Source organism: Cervus canadensis, chromosome 32 (genome assembly GCF_019320065.1).
Source record: "Cervus canadensis isolate Bull #8, Minnesota chromosome 32, ASM1932006v1, whole genome shotgun sequence".
NCBI lineage: Eukaryota > Metazoa > Chordata > Mammalia > Artiodactyla > Cervidae > Cervus > Cervus canadensis.
In genome coordinates this window covers 9,571,725-9,592,629 of record NC_057417.1, presented here as the reverse complement: position 1 = coordinate 9,592,629, position 20,905 = coordinate 9,571,725, and the positions used below count along the sequence as shown (strand labels likewise).

Sequence of the window (20,905 nt, the reverse complement as noted above, 5' to 3'; positions counted from 1 at the left end):
GTATGGACCCAAGGTGGCATTAGTGGTAAAGAACCCTCCTGCCAATGCAGGAGACTCGAGTTCAATCCCTGGGTTGGGAAGATCCCCTGGAGAAGGAAATGGCAACCCTGCTCCAGTATTCTTCCCTGGGAAATCCCATGGACAGAGGAGCCTGGCGGGCTACAGTCCATGGGGTCGCAGAGAGTTGGACACAACTGAGCACGTGGACCGCAGCCTGGCTTTGAATGGGAGGGTTTGGACCCCCAGAGCCCAGGGGCTCTCTCTCTCTTGGTTCCTGTTCCTGAGAGAGCCCGAGACGGGTGCTCTTGGGCGGCTGTGCATCCCTGGACCAGCAGGAAGTGGGCAGAGGCCGGTCCGCCTGGGGCAGCTGTGGCCTCAGGGTCCCTTTCAGAGAAAGGAGCACCCAGGAGGCAGGGGCCCCAGGGCGTCTGTAACGCTTGGATGCAGTCCCCTGGTTGAGATCTTCCGTTGGGCTGAACTCATCACTCAAGCAGGGCTTTTAGTTGGATAAAGAAGGAAGTAAGAAAACCCAGCCATTCTCGGGGCCACAGGACACCTGTCAAAGGAGAATCAGTGTGTCTGTCAGAAGCATCACCCCTTTGGCCCCAACTTCCCCCTTCTCTCCACTAAGGGGACGCCTTGTGCAGCCCCTGTCTGGGGGCTCTGATTCACGCTTAAGCCCACCCCTCTCTTCCTTCTTTCCTTAATTCATTGCTTCATTTTAGTAACCTGGGGGTCGTTGGTGGGGGGCGGCGTGAGGACTGTTCCTTGGAGAGGAAGGAGAGGCACAAATACAGGTTTGATTTTCTGGTCATCAGCTCTTCCCGTGACCACTGACTTGGGAAAACTGCAGAAAGGGAGGTGACAAGCAGGGTCTGTCTCCTCCTTGTGAGTTCAGATCTGTTTACGGACACCATCCTATCAGGACTGTGCAGGTGGGTCTGAGCAACTGCCTGGCCCAGCTCCTTCCCTCTGTCTCTCTCTCCTCTGGTTTCCGTGTCTCTGTCTCCATCTTGATCTCTTTCACATGCATGAACACACACACACACACACACACACACACACACACACACACACACTTGCCTCTGTCTCTGCCCAGGAGGTTTAAGGGGTGACTTGAGGTGAAACCTGATGACTTTAATGAAAACTTGGAGCTATAGGCACTGCAGGCATCTTCTCGGGGGCAAGCTCCCCTACTTGGTTAGTGACTGGCTACAACGGGCTCCCGTGTGCTGCACATGGAGAGGTGGATAGAGGCCCCACAGGGAGAAGGGGGTCACAGTGGTTCACACCCATCCATTTAAACTTTTGGTTTAAGCCCTGGCTCCACAGCCTCCCTAGTGAGTTGCCCTGGATGAGTTCTCAGCCTCTCTCGTGTTTCTCTGCCTGTAAAATGGGGCTGAGAGTGAAACCTCCTTCCTGTGTCCTTGTGAGGGTTAAAGAAGAAAATGCGTGAAGATCTCTAGGCACACAGCATCCCAGGTGCTCCATAGACTTGAGCTGTCGCCAGTGTGAAACAGTGGAAAGTTACAGTGGAAGTAACACTGGGCATGGTTTTCACGGGACCAGCTGTATCCTCTTCCAACCCAGGGGTTGGGCCTGGGTCTCCTGCATTGCAGGCAGATTGTTTACCATCTGAGCTACCAGGGACGCCATCAAACCGCCACCTCTGTCCTCAGGCTAGGAGGAAGTGTCCACATTCAAAATATTCTAGACTGGCGCTGCCTGGTAGAGATGTCATGAGAGCCACGTACGCAATTTAAATGTTTCCTGTAGACACATTAAAAAGTAAAAAGAAACAGATGAAATTAATTGTAACAATATATTTTATTTTAAATATGCATAATATATTTATATATTTAAACATACTAAAATGCTTTATTTCTATATATTATTAAGTATTATCATTCTAACATGTAATCGATATAAAAATATTAATGAGATATTAATATTAATAGGATATTTTACATTTTTTTCTTGTGTCTTCAAAATCCACTATGTAATTAATACTTCCAGCACATCTCAGTTGAGATTAGCCATACGTGGTGGCTAGCAGCTGCTGTTTTGGGCAGTGAGGGTCTAGACCCCTTATAGGAGAAGGGGAATGGGAGGGAGGGCGAGCTTGCCATGGGATGGTGCTAAACTGGGTTACTCCAAATCAGAATTTTTTTCCTCAACCCATTCTCCCACCTACTCCTGTCTTTGTTTTTGCCAGGACTACGCATCTGAACATTCAGCCTGCCTCTCCAGTGCCAACAACAGTCCGCACGACTCAGTAAGTAGAAGCATTTTGTTGAACAGATTAGAGTTTGAAACTGCGTTTGCATCCTTTTCAGCCTTCTTGATCGCCGTCATCCATCACCGGGAGTGTGTGTGTGTGTGTGTGTGTGTGTAACCTAAAACTGATCTCACTGGAGAAGTAACTGGGTTTGAGGGGAATAAATGTTCCCAGGCACTCACTGAATTTCTGTTAGGAAGCACCTGGGGCCAGAGCCTCAGCCCTGGTGCATGATGTGAAAGATGAGAACCTCCCTCTGAGAAGGGCCAGGTCGCTGGGGGAGCAGACCTGGAGGGAGCAGCGACCAGGGCAGGGGCCCTGGGCTAATCCCCACTTCCTGATGTGACGATGGGCCCCGAGGTGCTGGGAAAGTGGGAAGGAAGTTTAATGTCATCTGACTGTCCCTACGGTAAAGAGAGGGATGTGTGCTGAGTGCTCTGGGGGGCCCCCCTCGTGGTGTGGGATTGGGGTCTTCAGGCCATGTGACCGTGGCTGGTATCAGGCATGGATTTCTGTGCCCCCGCCACCCCTCACCCCCACCTGTCAGCCAGGTGCCAGAGATGCTCCCTGCATTTACAGTTTCAGGTTCACTCCTGCCCGACCTCTCCGGGATATTTAACCTTGTGGTGAGATCCCGAAGTGCAGTCTGCTTGTGTATTAGTGGTGGCCCCGCGATGCCGTCAAGGGGCACATGGGATTTTTGTTTTTGCTGTTTTGTATTGATCGTTGTTATTTGGTTTCATGATGATCTTCTCTTTATAGCAAGCGATACTGGCTTTCTGTTTGTGGTAGTGATCTGAAATATGTTTTGAAAATATGCTAGTTTTAAATAAGATGAGTTGACTTAAAGAAAAAAATAGTACGGAAATAAGAATAACATGGAAAGAATATGGCAAGATGCTGTGATAGTGATAAATGAATGGCTAAGAGTGGATTCCTTTATCAGAGATGTTCTTGTGGTCCTGGGCAGGGTCCATGTGTGTGCTATGTATTTGAAATGCTCCCTTCTTTTTCCCCAATCAATGCTGGTGTTTGATACAAAGCTGGACTCTCCAAGGCCCCATCTTTTGGCCTCTGTCTGTTCCCCCTAAAAGATTTTGAGGTTGGGTTTTGATTTTTTTAAATAATAAACCTCACTGCTGGGTCACTTGAAAAAGACATTTATCTGAGTTGCTGAGAGGAAGAGGAAGAAGAGGAAAGATGATGAAAAATGACAACCACACAACCGACTTTCTTGTGCCACCTTGCGGCTGACCAGACATTTCTTCTTTGTTTGAAGCCCCTCAACCACCCCATGAGGTAAGTGCCATGTCTGTCTTCACTGTGTTGATGAGGAAACCAAGATGGTAGTGCAGTAAAGTACCCCAGGGCACAGGGGCTGCATCCGCTCTCTGAGCCACTCCGGCACTGGGGTGCAGTCTTCTGGCTTCACCCCAAGTCCGTGAAATCACCTCTCCTTCTTGTGGACAGGAAGATGACTGAGGGAGCGGGAAAGTGTGTTAGTTACCTCTTGCCACTTTAGAAAGGAACCCTCGGTCTCAGTCCAGGGTAAGAGGAGAAACACGTATGATCTCCCAGTGCCAGTGTGTCTGAAATCTGGGAATGGCTTTGGGGCCAGGTTCTGGCTCAGGGTTTCTCATGAGCTGGGGCTGCTGTCATATGGAGGCCTGACTGAGGCTAGAGGATCCGCCTGCAAGATGTCTTAGGTCATCATTGTCACCTGGCCTCAGTTCCTTGCATGTGGACGCCTCCATAAAGCTGTCCTATCCCGTGGCTGGCAGGCTCCCCCAGGATGAGAAATCTGGGAGAGAGAGAGCAAGGCAGAAACCAGGATGCCTCCTGTGCCCTGGGGACTCATGTGCTATCATCACCTCTGCTGAATTACTGGGGGGCCACTTATGATCTTAAAAGAACCATGTCTTATGGTTCCACATAGGATTCTTGTAACCTCGCACAAAGACTATGGAAATAAAACATAACGGCCCTAAAAACATTTAGCAGGTGAGAAGATGAAGTGGGGAGCAGGAAAGTGACTCACCCAAGAGTCCTGCAGTTGGGGGTACAGTGCAGAAGCTTCTTTGGAAGTTGTCAGATAGGTGGGGAGAAACCCCCCACCTCATAAGCTCGTTGTTCATAGTAAGACCAGTGGTGGCCGAGAGCTCCGTTTCCCGTGAGCGTAGGAGAGCTCCCCCTTGATGCTCAGCTTCCTTGTGCTGGGTTGGGTATTCTCCAGCCTCCAGCCTCGCCTCATTAAGGCTGATGGGATACTGTCCCACTTGTTTCCCCCTGGAGGCTGTAGACTTTTAGAGTTTTCCTGGGATTCAGGCTCTGAAGATCAGACGATCATAACCGTTCCCTCTCTCCCCACCCTCAGCCTTCCCAGTTCTCTGGTCTGGGTCTTTCTGGCTGGAATCCACAGGTCAGCCTCCCAAACCAGTGTCATGGGTAGAAGCAGTCACTCGTGTGACCTCCGTTGGTGGCAGCATATGGTGACCGACCTTTCTGGATGGCAGTTTATTGCACATGTCTCAGTGTGCAAAACGTGTTCACTCCTTGATCCAAGTAATTACACTTCTAGGAATGAACACCTTGCGGTTTATTATATGAGTGTGAGAAGCTGTGTTTGTTGAGGCATGATTCTATTAGCAAAAATAATAAAAAGGTACATCCTCAATATCTATCAATAAGGAATTTTTTAAAGTAAACTAATGCATCTATAAAGTCCAGTTCTAAGCTGCTGCTAGGATTTCATGGTGAGGATTTATGTTTACTGACTTGGAAAGATGCTCATGACATATTGTGGAGTGAGAAATATAGCCTATATCATATAGTGACCAACCTTTCTGGATGATATTATATATTATATTGCATATAATTTCAGTTGTATGCAATTAGATTCATATATCTCCCCTTCTCTGAAAAGCAGAGAGAGATGACAGAGAGGCAGGTGGGAAAATCAACTAAATTGGTGGGGTTTGCATTTTTTTTTGACTCTACAGGTTTTGTTTTATTTTATAGTAAGTGGTTGTTTTCCTTGATAGTAAAAGTATTGGATCAGCCAAGAAGTTTGTTCAGATTTTTCCATAAGAACCCAAATGAACTTCTTGGCCAACCCAATGATAATAACAATGACAATGACTATTTTTTAAATTAAGTAGTGAGTTCTGAGCTGTCAAGGGAGATTTCTAGGACAGCTGATGGCATTTTTAGTAAAGTTTCATTCTTAGTTGTTATAGAAATGTTGCAGTCCCCTTGGAGAAGTGAAGATGCAGTTTGTAAGACTGGACCAGGGTCCAAAGACACTTTCTGGCCCTTGGCTGCCCCAGGAGAAAGGACGCCTCAGGCCCTGACGTCTTCCCCTCACTGCCCCTTGGTACCAGCCAGTGCTGCGGTTTCTGCTCTAGCTTTCCACGTAGTCCTGCCTCCCAGAAAGGGTCTTTCCTGGACACACTGGGTGCCACTCACTTGCGTCCAGAATAGGGAAATGGTAGTGATCGCTAGCATTACTAGGCACCTAGGGAGGAGCTGGCATTGTGCTCAGTATTTCCGGAGCATGATCTCACCTATCCCCGAGGCAGCCCACTGAGGGGAGGACTGTCCCTGACCCCATTTCACAGGTGAGGGGACTGAGGCTCAGCAGAGAGCGACACACAGCCTCACAGCGAACGGGCGTCGGGTCTGAACCTGAACTTGGATTGGGCTGTTTCCCGAGCTGCATGGAGCTGAGGGGAAGGCCACTTGGTTCTGTTTTGGCATTTTAGGGAGCAGTTCTGGGAACATCTTAGGTGTCAGGTTGACTGCAGAGTCAGCATGTAAGGCTAACATCACACCTGGTCGGAGTCACCTGCTAAAGACCCCACGGGAAGACTCCAGGCTGGAGACCAGCCTTTCTGCAACCCCCGTACATCTGAGCGAGCCACGCATTCCTCGCATCTTAGAATAGACTACCGTCTTTGCTTAGGTACTGGGTGAGGTGGCTGTGTTGAGGTCACACCTGTATGTAAACATAGGGGTAACTGCAGCCAAAACGTCGCGTGATGTGAGGTGCTTGAAAAATGAGACCAAAAAAACCCCACAAAAAATAAAAAAGACATGAGACAAACCCACACTTGATTTGGGAGTTCTCTCTGGTATAAATGCCTCCTTAAGCCGTTGCAGGTGACACTGCCCAGCACAAGTAGCATTCTGCTTGCATGTTTCTCTCCGTACTATCCAGGAGATATGATGCAGTTCAGTAGCAGAATCCAAATTTCTACTGTCCTTTGTTCTGTCTCATTGCAGAGCCATAGTCCACAGCCTGTATGTGTTTCTATGACAGATATGCACAGTGTTCACTTCCTTTTGCGACTAAAAAATCACCAGACACTCAGCAGCTTGTATCGCACAGTTATTGCGTGTCCGGGGCCCGGGCCTGGCGTGGCTGGGTCCTCTGCTCAGGGTCTCACAAGGCTGCAAGCAAGGTGTCAGCCTGGGCCAGGGTCTCACCTGGAGCTGGCTGTGGTGAATTCAGTCCCTTGTAGATGGACGATGGTGGACCTCTGCTCCTGGAGGCTGCCCGCGTCTCCCTGCCATCTGCCCGCCTCGTGGCAGCTTCCCTTCTCAAGGCCGGTGGGACAGTGTGCAGGACACGCTTGCTTTAGGCCTGCACATCCTGGCAGAATCATTTGAGTGGTACCCATCACCTTCGCTGTGGATTAGAGGCATGTCACAGGTCTAATACCCTCCACCATAAGCGGCATAAACAGGGGGCCACTCTGGGGTCTGACCTCCACTGACCCTATGCTATGAGAGTCCTAAGATGAGTCTAAAGCTCTCCTTGTCTTGGGGTCAAGGGGTCTGGGGTCTCTACGTCCAGGATCCTCCTTTCCTGCCCCAGTAGAGGGATCACAGCTTCCCCCTCCACACCAGCCCCATATCATCGCGGGACACCCCCAGCTATCCTGACCTTGGCCATCTGGTTGTCTGCTTGTCTCAACTTCCTCCCCGATTTGCCTCAGCAGCAAATGAATATTTAATGGAATGCTGCCACCTTTTGGAATTTAGGAAAAGTGATCAGTGTTGTTTCAAAGGATGGAGGTGAAGGAAGCTCTGGAAAGAAAACGCAACCCCGTTCTCTTTTCCACTCACACCCGTTCGCCCAGCCTTTACTTCTGATGAGAGCTGACTGAAGTTTCATGTCAGATTCTAGAGGAAAAAAAGAAAAGGAGCCGGTTTCCTCTTGAGGCGGGTTTGCTGGTTGTTTCTTCTCCGGTTCACAGTTACCGAGAGTGCTGACAGGCCTGTTTGACTTTCCAAGAGGGGGCAGAACATACAAGAATGAGCCTTGGCGCATCCAGCCGGAACTTCATCCCCGGTTCTGCCCCCAGCTCACCTGTGAAACGTGGATCCAGCAGCCTCTTTCAGCTCGCCACCCCCGACCCCAGGTTGTGATGCCTGTGGCCAGGTAACACCTCACTTATGGATGCCGGTCAGTGGGCCCAGGGCACCTAAGGCTGCTCCTGGCCTCCAGAAGGAGTGGCACCATCGATTATGACAGTGGTAACTGGGGAGGAGGGGCGCCACGCCAATGCCGGTTGCCTCCTGGAGATGCAGTGGGTCCCGGAGCTCACTCAGCGCTGCCCGTCTGCCCACCTGCCCCGGTGCTTCTCTTCCTGTCCATTCAGGTGCGCTGCCGCCCTCCTGGCCCCTGGCACCCTTGCCGCTCGCCTCCCTCACTCCCCTCTCTGAAGTCAGCACAGCTTATCCATGCCCCCATCAGCATATCCATCGTGGATGCAGGGCTCGGGTTCATGCCTTCCTTATGTTGTGTCTGGATTATATAACGAGCTCTAACCCATCCTCCTCTTCCAGTTCTTTCCTCCCCAGCTGGTCAGCCTCTTGACCAGGGTTCTCCCTCCTTCACCACGTTTCAGTGGCTCCCTGGGATGAGAGGCCACACTGGGAACCCCTCCAAGCTGGCCGTGGGCCCCATCCTGCCGCTCCTCCAGCCCGGGTCCTCCTGGCTCCACATGCCATCTTCCCTGACTGTGGACCTTGCCCAGCTCATCCCCTCTGCTCCAGGTCATCCCTCTCCACCCCCACCAAATCTGTCTGGATTCCTAACCGTCCACACAAATCCATCAGAAAACTTTTGCCCCCAAATTCTTCCCAGGTCTCTGTGGTTGCACTGAGTTTCTCCCTCCACTAGATGCCCCCCACCCTCCACTCCCCCTTCCTTCCTTACCTGCTGTCTCACTCACCTCCCCTTCTCATCATCTCTCCCTTCCTCCACGCTCCTCCCCTTAAGCAAGCTCTGTTGCAGTTACTGGTAAAAGTCAGAAGGTGCAAAGATGAAAGAGACCCAGATCCTGCCCTCCAAGGGCTTGTGGTCTATGAGGGAAGGCAACAATGAATACAAAGAAACCCATTATGGAGGCACCATCTGATTGCTTCTTAGTGGAGGCAGAATGCTAATTTCGGTAGTGGTACAAATAGGCAGTCAGAGAAGGCTTCATGGAAGAGATGTCAAAGCATCTTGAAGACAAGGACAACGAGTCATCACACTTGTGGGGGCACAGGGGGAAGTGTGGGCATGGATTCACACCTGACTTAGGTTCTGGAGGAGTGGATTCCGGGGATGAGCAGGAGGGTGGACACCATCACCCCACTCCCTGCCCGCCCCATGCTCCACGGTGGGCAAGCAGTTGGGTTTTTGCTGTGATTCATGTGGGGCCACTGGAGGGTTTTAAGCTCATGATTGTCTTGATCCGATTTGCATTTGAGAAAGAGCTTCCTGGGACTGGGCTTGGGAGCTGAGGGACTGGGGGAAGCCTTGGCCCTCCTCAGGCGTTCTCTGCTCCTGCACTCCGCTGGAGCTGGCCTCCGGAGCAGAGGGGTCAGTGGCTTGACCCCGAGGCTGCCGGGCGCACTCCGCTCCTCCTCGCTGATCCGCCTTTCCACAGCATCTGCTCGGCAGAACACCAAGTGTGCGGACGAGATAACAGCATTAAGAGCAGAAGGACAAAGCTGATACTCAGGGCAGTGAGACATGGAGGCTTAAATTCTTTTCCCTTCAAAATGTCGCACATGATTTTGGCCATGTGGTTCTGATGAAAGCAAGCCAGGCTTGCCAGGATGAAATGCTGAGTGGTATGATGAAATGCTCGCGACCTCGGGCACAGCGAGTGCAGAGGTCTGCACTCTCTCCCCCGCTCGCTGCCAGATAAAAGGGGGAAATCTCCTTAGCGATGTCCCCAGGTCCCTGACGTTGGCTGTGTCCCCTGGAGACACTGGGTTTCTGAGAGGTTTCCAAGGCGAGCATCGTACTTCCAGTTGGGAATGAGTGTTCTCCCCATCTCCAGAGGAAGCGTGTAAAATACAGTGGGTGTTCAGTAAATGCTTGCTGCTGACATGAATGAGCAGGTGACAGGATCAGTCTTATGGGCTGAGGGCACCCCAACAGGCTCCCTTGTGCCTCATCGAAGTTGCTACTACTTCTTGCCAACTACCCTCCTGATTTTTACCACCAAAGATAGATTTTGCTCATTTGTGAACTTTATATAAATGGACCCTGTACTATCTGCCTTCTTCAACCTCATCCCTGGAAGATTCAGCCACATCATTGCATGGATCAGTGACTGTTTTCTGTAAAATTGTCGAATAGTATTTCTTTGATTGATTATACCATGCTTGATTCATCCATTCTACAGCTGATGAGCATTTGGGCTGTCTTCGGTTTGGGGCTATACACTCTCATGTGCCTGCTGTTTGATGGACATATGCACCCATTTCTCTTGGGAATCCACCACAGGGTATATTTGGATATGGAAGGGATACACATTCAGTTTCGGTAGATGCAACCCCTAAAGTTTTCTGAAGCGGTTTTACAAATGATCACTCCCACTATCAATGAATATAAATTCCACTTGCATGCTAAGTCCTCTGAAAGTATAAGTTGTGATTTGTCGTAATGCCCCAGAGGGCAGATGTGGTTATTATCATGCTGACTGATAGACAGAGGGGTACACGGAGTCTCTGCCATTCATTCCGGGAGTCAGTGATGGTGAGGGCTTAAAGCAAGGACTACACTTCCGCAACAACAGCAGCTCTTAAACCAGCGTCTTGTTCTGTGGACTCAGGGCACGGGTGACTCTGGGCAACCGTGCTCTGCTGTGGAGCTGCCGGGGTCCAGGAGTGCCTGTGAGACAGGGCAGGGTGGTCGAGTGGTTACACGCACAGGCTTAGGGGCTGGGCTCTGGGCACTGACTTCCAGCGCTGCCTCTTACTCCAGATGGAAGGACTGAGCAAGCAACTGGACCTTGCTGCCCCACACTTTCCATGTCTGGAGTTGATAAATAGGGTTGTTGTGAGGATTAAGTGAATTAATGTAGATATAATGTTAGGGGGTGGGCACTTCAGAAGGGTTAACTCGTATTGTTGTTATTATTGTTGTTATTTTCAGTTCTGTGCCCTTTTCTGGACTCAGCTATTGGGGGAAGAAGGCTGCAGTTGCTCTGATCAAGTTGTCAGACAGGCTGCATAATTGTCACCCCCTCACCCAACCCTCTGAAGGTAGCCGGCTTTCCGGATGAAATCTGGAATCTAATTTCTAGCCCCAGTCGTTGGTGTCACGAAGCTTGCCGGGGTGCAGTCTGGCCGGTCCCTTCTGAAATGAGTCCCTGCTCTTTAGTGCCCCTGGTAAGAAATGCAGTCTATTTGCTCAAGGTTTTCCCCTTTATAAAAACGGTCAGATGCCTTTCTTTCCACCACCTCCCTCCCGCAAATCCATGCCAAATATTGATGTTTGATAACTACAAATATCACACATAGCTTTTAATCAAGAGAGACGGAGGGAAGATAAGGGAAGTAAATATGTCTCTGTAAGGCAGTTCAATATTCTCAGTAATGATTTTGCTAAGAAATAAAATGACCAGAGGAAGGGAAGAGGCTCTGTGATGAGCACTGAAAAGGGCCAGACCACCCGGAACAGGCTGAACCGTGCCTGGGCTCTTGCTTCCAGCCCGAGGCATGGATCTAAGTTAGATATTCATTACCCGAATCGGTAGATGCAATCTCATTTACAGAAGGGAGAGATGTATTTTAAATGTGAATTTCCAATATGCCATCCGTCTATCCCATTACCAGCAAAACACATTGAGCCAACTTCTGTCTCTCACTGCTGGTCTGAGATGGGAGTGGAATGTGAATGCCGAGTGCCCCTCTGGAGAGAAGTGGGGCGTCAAGGAGAGGTCAGCCTTCAGGCTGTTGTCCACCAAGGTTGTGTTCCCCTCAGTGAAGGCTGTAGTTGTTCTGAAAGAGTTGTCAGGCAGGCTGCATAATTGTCACCCCCTTTCACAACACTCCAAAGGTAGCCGGCTTTCCGGATGAAATCTGGAATCTAATTTCTAGCCCCAATCATTGGTGTCACAAAGCGTCGATGTCCCCTGTGGGGACACAGGGCAGTACCCTCCTGGAAGGTCGGCAGGTGCCACGCATTTTGAGGCGTTTGGCCAGCATTGACCCAGGGCCACTGCAGGGCAGAGCTTGGCCGAACTTGGTGAGCCCCCATGATCTAGATCCAAACCCTGGTCCACAAGGTGGGCCCTAGCAGCTCACTGCCACCCCAGCACCATCCCAGTGCCCACATGTTGGAGGAGCACAGCACATTATGAGTGAGTGAATGACTGACCGACTGACTGACTGAATGAATCAGTGGGCTTGCCTCCCCAGCGGCATTATTGCTGTTGTTTCTTTTTTGGCTTTTCTCAACTGCCAGTAGCCTTTGCTTTGTATTTTGACGTCCTCAAATTCTTCTAGCTGATAAAAATGATCAGTCTCCCAAACCGCCATCAACAAAAACCAGTGATCCATCCACCCATCTTCACATTCATACAGCCGTGCATCTGCCCAGTTTTGGTCAACACCCTGTGTAGACGCTGTCTACAATACCCTGTCAGGCCCTGTGTAGATGCTCAGACTACAGTCATCACCTGAGATATTCAGCCCTGCCCTCCCAGACCCCAAAGTCTAGTGGGTGAGACAGAGAGTAAGCAGATAAACACTAAAGGGGTCTACAAAGGGAGGGATGTTTTCCTGGGAGGGCCTCTGACTGTGAAAGCTGGCCCAGATGGTGGGCATATCTGGGGTCTCCCCAGGAGGGGACTCATGAGGTCAACTCTCAAGGAGGAGAATAGGATCAGGACTAAGGTAGGGAGTAGAGCCTTTCAGACAGAGGCAGCAGTACGTGCAAAGGCCCTGTGGCCAGAAGGGGCGTGGTTATTTCCGGGAGCCATCAGAAGTGTACCTGAGTGGTTGTATCCCAGAAGAGGCCAAAGGGATGTCAGGACAGCTCCCAGGCTGTGGGAAGACACCAGTCTTTATCCCAAAGCCCTGGAAGGCCTTGAAAGGCATCAGCATTTGCATTTTGTGAAGGTCCCTATGGCTCCTTTGAGGGGCCTCACTCATCTGGAGCAGGAGCAGAATTGCAAAGGCTCCGGAAGGGAGAACAGCTGTTGGCACGGCAGTGGTCATCCTCTCCAGACTCCAGCAGGACCTGTACCTGCCGTCCAGGTGCACGCATACCCACACCACATCTGCAGTTGCACAGTTGAAGATGGACTCCCCAACATAACCTTCTGGATTCTGGGCAGGGGGGCACAAGTAGACATGTTTCTGTACGTGGGCTGAGCCTTACCCCCTCCCCATCCCATGCATGCAGGGTCTTCCGCTTGCTTTCTTGTCTGCCCACCTGCTGATGGAGCCGGGTGACAGCCCAGGACACGACTCCCACAGCCTGAGGTTAGGTTATCTAAAAATAGGGGGGGGGGCAGGGGAGAGAATGAGGGAGGCATGGCCCGGACAGGGATTTTTATTCCTTGCTGTGTGTGAGTTGACAGTGACCCCAGAATGTCAGGTCTGGCTCGTGGGGCAGTTTAGACTATCACGTCATGGGCAGAAGCCTTCCAGTCCTGGGGCCATGCTGGGGGCATGTGAGGCGGGCCAGGTTCCATCACAGAGTGTAGGGCTGCAAGAGTACTTCATACTCATGTGCTTCTATGCTATTTCCTTATTTTATTCCCAAATTAAAGAGGGTAGGGTTATTTATTCCCAGCTACCATCTGACGACTGGGTTGGGCCCTCAGAAGTCTCTCTGTCCGATCCTTCTCATCTCCTGTTCTCCTCATCTGGGGTGCTCTTGGACTTTTCATCCTGCTCCCACACACCAGGGCCCCAGCCCCCATCAGTTTCCCCCTCGTGAGGCTGTGGGAGGGAGTGTCACCTCCTGTGGGAGCTCTGGGAAGAAAGTCCAGCCTTTTCCTTGCTAAGACTGGCCACCTCTCTGGGAAAACATGTCAGTTCTCACACTCCCCTGGTGTCTTTTCTGTCTTATCAAACACCCCTCTCAGTTGGAAAGTGAGGTCAGATGAGGGACCCTATTCTGTTACATGCAGCCTGGGACTTGCATTTTTAAACCAGAAGGAAAATGCCAGTTTGGGCAGATATTAGAAATAAACTTTGTCTCTCTCTGAAAAAGTTCCATATAGTCAAAGCTGTGGTTTTTCTAGTAGTCACGTATAGTTGTGAGAATTGGGCCATATATAAGGCTGAGCGCCGAAGAACTGATGCTTTCAAACTGTGGTGCTGGAGAAGATTCTTGAGAGTCTCTTAGACTGCAAGGAGATCAAACCTAAAGGAAATCAACCCTGAATATTCATTGAAAGGACTGATGCTGAAGCTGAAGCTTCAATACTTTGGCCACCCTATGGGAGGAACCAGCTCTTAGGAAAAGCCCCTGATGCTGGGAAAGATTGAAGGCAGGAGGAAACGGGTTTGATAGAAGATGAGGTGGTTGGATGGCATCACTGAATCAGTGGACATGAATTTCAGCAAAGTCTGGGAGATAGTGAAGGACAGGGAAGCCTGGCCTGCTGCAGTCCACGGGGTCCCAAAGAGTTAGCTACTGAACAACAACTGTCTCACTCCAGGCCCCCTGGAGACCATTCAGGAGGGCTCCGGACAGGTGGGGGAGTTTTCAACGCAACTTTCATCTTTTTCCTCCCCGAGTCCATGGGGATTTCATAAACGTTATGTTGCTCAATTTCAGTTCAATGGCACGGAGTCGTTCCAATGTGTTCTAATTACTCAGACATAAATGATTTCTGGTGCACTTTAAATGATTTCAGATGCACTTTTGTCTACCAGGCTACTGATTTATAACTCCCTGGGACTTTGATGTTGTGCTTCATTGATTTCTTTTAAGACTCTTCAGAGGTATATTTATTATAGACGAGACATTTCCCTGTTCATTTGCTCTGTAATTCTGAAACACTCTGATTTTCCATTCGTCAACACCCCGCCCTTACTCCCTGCACATATGCTGTACCAACAGCAAGAAGACGCATTTATTGAGTGCTTACTGAATGCATATCCGGATACTAGAGGCTGTGGGTGAGTGGAGACACACAGTACATTAGGCACACATTCCTTCCAGTGGCATCCTTGCCATTCAGACAAAGGGAGAACCCACATAGGGACTCATGTGACATGACAGGGGGGCCAAGAGGGTTTGGTCCAAGAGCTCCAGAGGCTGCTTGGCAGAGAAGAGGGGTGAGGGGTGGGTGGGGCCAGGTCTCTGTGGCTACGGCCCATTGGTGTGCTGCTTTGACAAGGCAGCTGACTGGGGTCCCGAGGATGTGGCAGGAGTTCTAGCTTCTTCTCATGCTCCTGGTCTTGAGCTCACCACTGTGTTCTTGAGCCTTAGTTTTTTCATCTGTAAAATGGAATGCATCCATCTCGTTGGTTAGCTACTGTGGGTTGAGCACTTAGTATGTGCCTGGCAGGCTCAGGTCCATGTTTTGTGGGACCTGAAGCAATTTTTTGGGGGCAGCCCTCTAAGAATCCGCCTGTAGTGAAGGAGACCTGGGTTTGGTCCCTGGGTTGGGAAGATCCCTTGGAGAAAGGAATGGCTACCCACTCCCATATTCTTGCCTGGAGAATCCCATGGACAGGGGTGCCTGGTGGGCTACAGTCCACGGGGCGCAGAGAGTCGGACACGACTAAGTAACACTTTTAAGAAAAATAACCTCGGGTAATGAATGTCTGGCTGCGTTTCCGCCCTATGGTGGAGTCCTCCAGGGTAAGCGCCGAGGTCTTCAATGCTTTTTAAGCCCTGGACTCATTTTCCTCCCAAATTATTTGTTGCATGAATGTCCCGGGATGTAAAACAGACAATAGCGGAGCTTCTGTGTCTGGGAACCCTTTTCTTTCCTCTCCAGCCTTGGCTCGGAAGCGCCTTCAGGAAATGAGTTCTGTGACTGCCCTGGGCTGGAGTGGATCAGGACGAAGCCGAGCCTCCTCCTCCCAGCTCCCCACTCGTGACGTATCTCAGGGGGCTTCTCTAAGACAAGCCCTGTCTGGAGACGGACAGCGTGGACCCCCTTCACGGGCGGATGGGGAGACGATCTGGCCCCCACAGGCTGCTCTGCTGCCCCTCCCCCGGGGGGCTGACTGCGGGCGTCCATCAGTGGGACCGTTCACATTCCTGAGGTGTCCGCCTCGGGATCCCACAGCTCAGACCTGGGGAAGGGACCACGCAGAGCACTCGCCACCTAGTGACCATTTGCCGGAACTGCCACTGCCCGCGCCGCCCGGAGGAAACAGGAAACGTCTCTCTGGGCAGGAATGAGGTGGGGGCTGCTGGTCAGCAAGGCCCCCCCACCCCGGCTGCTCTCCCAGAGGGCGTGGCTCAGAGGAGCATCTTGCTGCTGCCTGAGGGCAGGATGACTCAGGTCAGACTGGCCCCTGATGCTCCCGTGGAGATTCTGCCTTTGTGAACATGGGATCCCAGGAGTGATACCTCCCTGCCTCTTCTCCCCTCCATGGTCCTCTTTACCCCGCGGCCGCCTAGTCCTCCTCTTCCTTTCTTCCTCCCCCTCCCGTCTTCCTCCAGTCTCCTCCTCCCCCACCCCCACCCCTCCCCCCACCACCCCATCCTGTCCTCTTGTCCCTAATCTTGCCCATCCTCTGCCTCCTTCCCCCCACCCCGCCTCCTTCCTCATTCTTCCCTTGGCTCAGCCAGCCTTCCTTTAATGAACTACTTTGGGTGGTTCTGATATTTGGGTGGAACGTAGGTGGGGGTCAGTTGTTGAGTTAGATGCTAAGCCAGGAGCCCAGCTGTGGATGCTGAAGGTTTGAGATCGCCCTCTTTCATTCATTCATTCATGGAGGGGTGCTTGCATGCACTCACTCACTCATTCACAGAGGCATGCAGATTCAGTAAACATTTTTGAGGCCAGCTATGTGTAAAGCATCATGCCAGGTATGCACCCCACTTCTGGCTTTCACCCTGGATGTCTAGCAGAACATTTTGCTCTCTCTTCTCTGCCTGGAAAGCTCCGACTCACTTTGAGGTTGAGGTGACTAGGCTGTGTGAGATCACTCCTCCCACCTGCTAGCTTTGGTGTTTTTTTTTTTGAGAGTTTACTGCTTTTGTTTCCTCCAGACCCAGTCCAGGGCTGCCCACTAGTCAAAGCCAGCCTTTACACTGAGTCCACCCCCACCCTCTTCCGAAGCTGGTTTTTGTCTGCCTGGGACTCTGCACTCCAATAGTTACTCTTGTTTCTCTCCCCAAGGACACCCTATACACAATAGCATCCCCAGAAATCCAGAAATTGAAGCACCAATGATAAGGGATGGTCAGATGAAAAGTTTTTTTGGCATCCTTGGGTTTTACCAATCCCATTCGAATAGAGCTCTGTTTATTCTTAGGGCAAAAAGGAGTGTTTTCTGAGGACCTCCTCCTGGATGTCTTGTGCTGTATTTTGGTTCTGCTCTCTCTTGCTTTGCTTTCCCAAGTTACTGGTGGCAAGAGGGGAGGTAGCCTTGCATGACCAAACACAGCTCAGGTAGCCCGTTATCAGGTTAGAGGGCAGGCCAGTGAGAGCACCCACCCTGGGCAACATCTCCAGGGTTACCTGTGGAAGACCACTCTCATCTGAGGATAATGTCTTGATGCTGGTGTCTAAGCTCTGGTATACACTAGGTGCTCAATAAATCATCAGCAGTTTGAAAGCTCAAGGTATAGCTTATAAATTATAAAGTACACAGCTCAAGTGGCAGCTTCATGAGTTTCCGCACATGCCTACCCCTGGTAGACCACCACCCAGTTCAAGATCTAAGCCATTTACATACTTGGAAAGTTCCCAGGTGCCCCTCCCAATCAGAACCACCCCGCTCAGAGTCTCCGTCACTCTGCTCGCCCCCTCTTTAGAATACTTTTGTCTGCTTTTCCACTGCACGTAAATGGAATCCTGACTTCTTTCACTCTGAATTATCTGTGAGCGCCGACCTTGTTGCAGAAGGTTGACACATCCGAGTCTGCTCATTGAACTTAAGTCCCAGCTTTGGACTTCTCACACTGGGTTGAGTGGAAGCCGTCTCAGCGGGCTGAATCAGGTTAGTTTCAGCTCAAGTTCACTCCACCTTACCTTTAACCTGGGTTTCGCTGAGTCGGGCACCAGCGAACGTAGGATGTGTCACCCAGTCTCCCATCGCGGCCAGGTGGGACCCTGGGATCTTAAGAACCTGGTATGGGCGCAGGACATTGGGTCACTGATGGACTCTAATTCCTCCTAGACACTTGCTCCCTGTGGTTTCAGGGAGACCTGCCTGTTTAGACAGCCTCGACCGGACACGACGCCTCATGCATCTATCGTGGAAGCAGCTCATGCCCCCTTTGCAACAGTGCAGGAGCCTCAGGAGGACACCGACTGGTTCACAAGCCATCCTGAGGGGTCACCTGAGAGGCTGTAGCTCTGAGATTCTGATCATTCTTAGACAATAGAACTCACCCCATTCTCTTCCCACTGAGGAGTCTGTAGGATGCCCCATGACAAGCCTTCCAGGTTCCCACTGGACACCAGGGTGGACGGCCAGCCTGGGATAGACAGCCTGAGTCCCTGGACAGGAAGTGCCCACGGAGGGACATGTTCATTGTGCGATTAACAGGCTCTGGAGGGTGGCTTGGGGACCTGGGGCTCGGACTAGATTGCTTTGCAAGGTAAGCTCTTGATTTCATGACCTCATCTCTCACCCCAACCTGGAGACTTCACTCACAATCCAGGTTGTTAACATGGAGAGATCTTATCCTGTTAGCCTTTCACTCCAGAGAAATTGGATTGAAAAAATCTTGCCAGACTGCCTCCGGACAGAGCTTTTCCATCATCTATGAGTGACCCTCTGGCAGGGAGACTTGCTTTCCTTCACACACCATTAACGGGTGACAGAGGGGAGGGTGTCCCTCTGTCCGGCGGCTGCCAAAACCGCTTGGACAGGAGTCCCTGCTGCCTGACCCGCGGCAGGACATGGGAAAATCACCTCCCCTGTCAGTGCTGGAATCACCCCCTTACCTGTCTGCATCCCTCAACAAGTCTCTGGGAAGACAGTCACACCTGGGCAAGTCACCTGGGGACATGGGAGGGGCTCGCCTGTGCTGAGACACCTGCTGTTTCTCCTCCGCCCATCCTGCTGCTGCTACTCAGCCCCTCAGTCATGTCAGACACTTGCAACCCCATGGACTGCAGCACACCAGGCTTCCCTGTCCTTCACCATCTCCCAGAGTTTGCTCAAACTCATGTCCATCGAGTCAGTGATGCCATCCAACCATCTCAGCCTCTGTCGTCCCCTTCTCCTCCTGCCTTCAGTCTTTCCCAGAATCAGGGTCTTTTCCAATGACTTGGCTCTTTGCATCAGGTGGCCAAAGTATTGGAGCTTCAGCTTCAGTATCAGTCCTCCAAATGAATATTCAGGATTGATTTCCTTTAGGATTGTCTGGTTTGATCTCCTTACTGTCCGAGGGACTCTCAAGAGTCTTCTCCGACACCACAGTTCAAAAACATCAGTTCTTCGGTGCTTAGCCTTCTTTATTAATTCAGCAGATGTATACTGAGCACTTACTATATACCAGGAGCTATTTTAGGGGCCAGGTTGTACCCAGGGAACAAGCAGACCAAGACCCAGCTCGTGCAGGGCCTACATTCAGTGGGAGAGCACTAGGAATCGTCTCTCACACACACACACACACACACACACACACACACACACACACACACCTGCACAGGGGGAGTAGGGACGAGGTCTCTGAAGAGGGGAGAGCGAGGCTGGGACGCAGACCATGACACGGGCTGCAGAGGAGGCCCTGCAGTGGAGGCCTGAGGGAGGCAAGGCAGAAAGACTGCACGGAGGGAAAACCTGGGAATGGAATCTGCATCCTTACACGCTCCCTGGTGATGCTGAGCAGGTGGCTGTGGAGGACCACACAGTGATGGCCGCTGTCCTCTGTGCTCTGGGAAATTATCCTCTCCTGCTTCTTCCTGTGTCCCTCTCAGTAAGCTGGTAACCGCCCTGCCCTGGCCCCCGACCCCAGCTCCTTTAGTGTCTCTCTATCCCCCACCTCTCCCTCTCCGCCCACCACCCCCATCACTGCATCTGATTAAGAGCTGACTTGAAGTCATAGGATGGCAGTACTCCTTCACAGTTTATAAAAGTTTAAAAAAACCCCAGCTTTATTGTGATATAATTCACATACTATAAAATCCACCCATTTAGCTGTACAATTCAATGGTTTTTAGTATATTTACAGAGTTGCGTTAACTATCACTGCAACCAACTTTAGAACATTTTCCTCACCCCAGGAAGAAACCCCCTACAAAGGCTTTTGCAGACTACTTTATTTTATCCTTGCAGAACCTCATGAAAAGAGCAGGACAGTTTCCACCCCCATTTTACAGAAGGGCAAATAAAGCCTTGGGGGGTTTAATGATTTGTAGAAGAAGTTGAGGGGAAGATTTTAGGTCCTTTTTAATACTTGAAAGTGCCAAGGAATCCCTAGAAACAAGCCTGTGGAATCTCTGGGCTCCCAAGATTTCTTAAGCACAGACTCTGGTCCCTCATACCCGGGATGCAAAGAGACATGTGTTGGAGATGGCCTGGGTGTTGGAGCCAGGCTCCCAGCCGCTGCCTGAAAGGCTGGCACAGCCCCGTCTTGCATACACATCAGCCTGGCTGGTTTGGACACAGCCGCCCCTGAGGGGTGACAGGGCCTCAGGGACCCTTCAGGGACCTCGTACACTAAGTACCGGCAGGCACCACAGAGCTCTTAAGCGGGACAGGGAGACAGAGGGGGTCGCTCGCTGAATGGCTCTGGGAGAGGACAGACCTTCTGAGATCAACAAATAGGTTTATCTGCAGCCAAACGGCAAAGTGCGCAGGCGTCTGCAAGGGCTCTGCCCTGATTTGGGGCAGAGGAGGGTGATGGAGGGTGAGTGTGGTACCAGAGAGCCTGCCGGGAGAGAGTATTACTGGCACCCATGGTGGGCTACTCAGATTATATTTAAAACGAGATTCAGGGTCACTACACAGAGTACACGGAAGTGGACCAAGCTTTAGAATTTTGCACTTACGCCAGCCTTCCCTTTCTTACTAAAGGGCCCTCACTGTAATTATTAGCTAACCTCCACCAGAAGATCGGGGCTTCCCCAGTGGCTCAGCGGTAGAGAATCCACCTGCCGTTCAAGAGCCGCAGGAGATGCAAGTTTGATCCCTGGGTTGGGAAGACCCCCTGGAGGGGACTACCCACTCCAGTATTCTTGC

General features: G+C 51.2%; 1 protein-coding gene across 1 annotated transcript in view; it reads left to right on the top strand.

Moving 5' to 3' along the window:
• Positions 1-2,229: 2,229 nt before the first annotated feature.
• Positions 2,230-20,905, top strand: part of RBFOX1 (RNA binding fox-1 homolog 1) — a 2,068,635-nt gene continuing 2,049,959 nt past the window's right edge. Inside the window, exon 1 of the mRNA XM_043455523.1 lies at positions 2,230-2,275. The gene's annotated coding sequence lies outside the window, so the exon portion shown is untranslated. The remainder of the gene's footprint in view (positions 2,276-20,905) is intronic.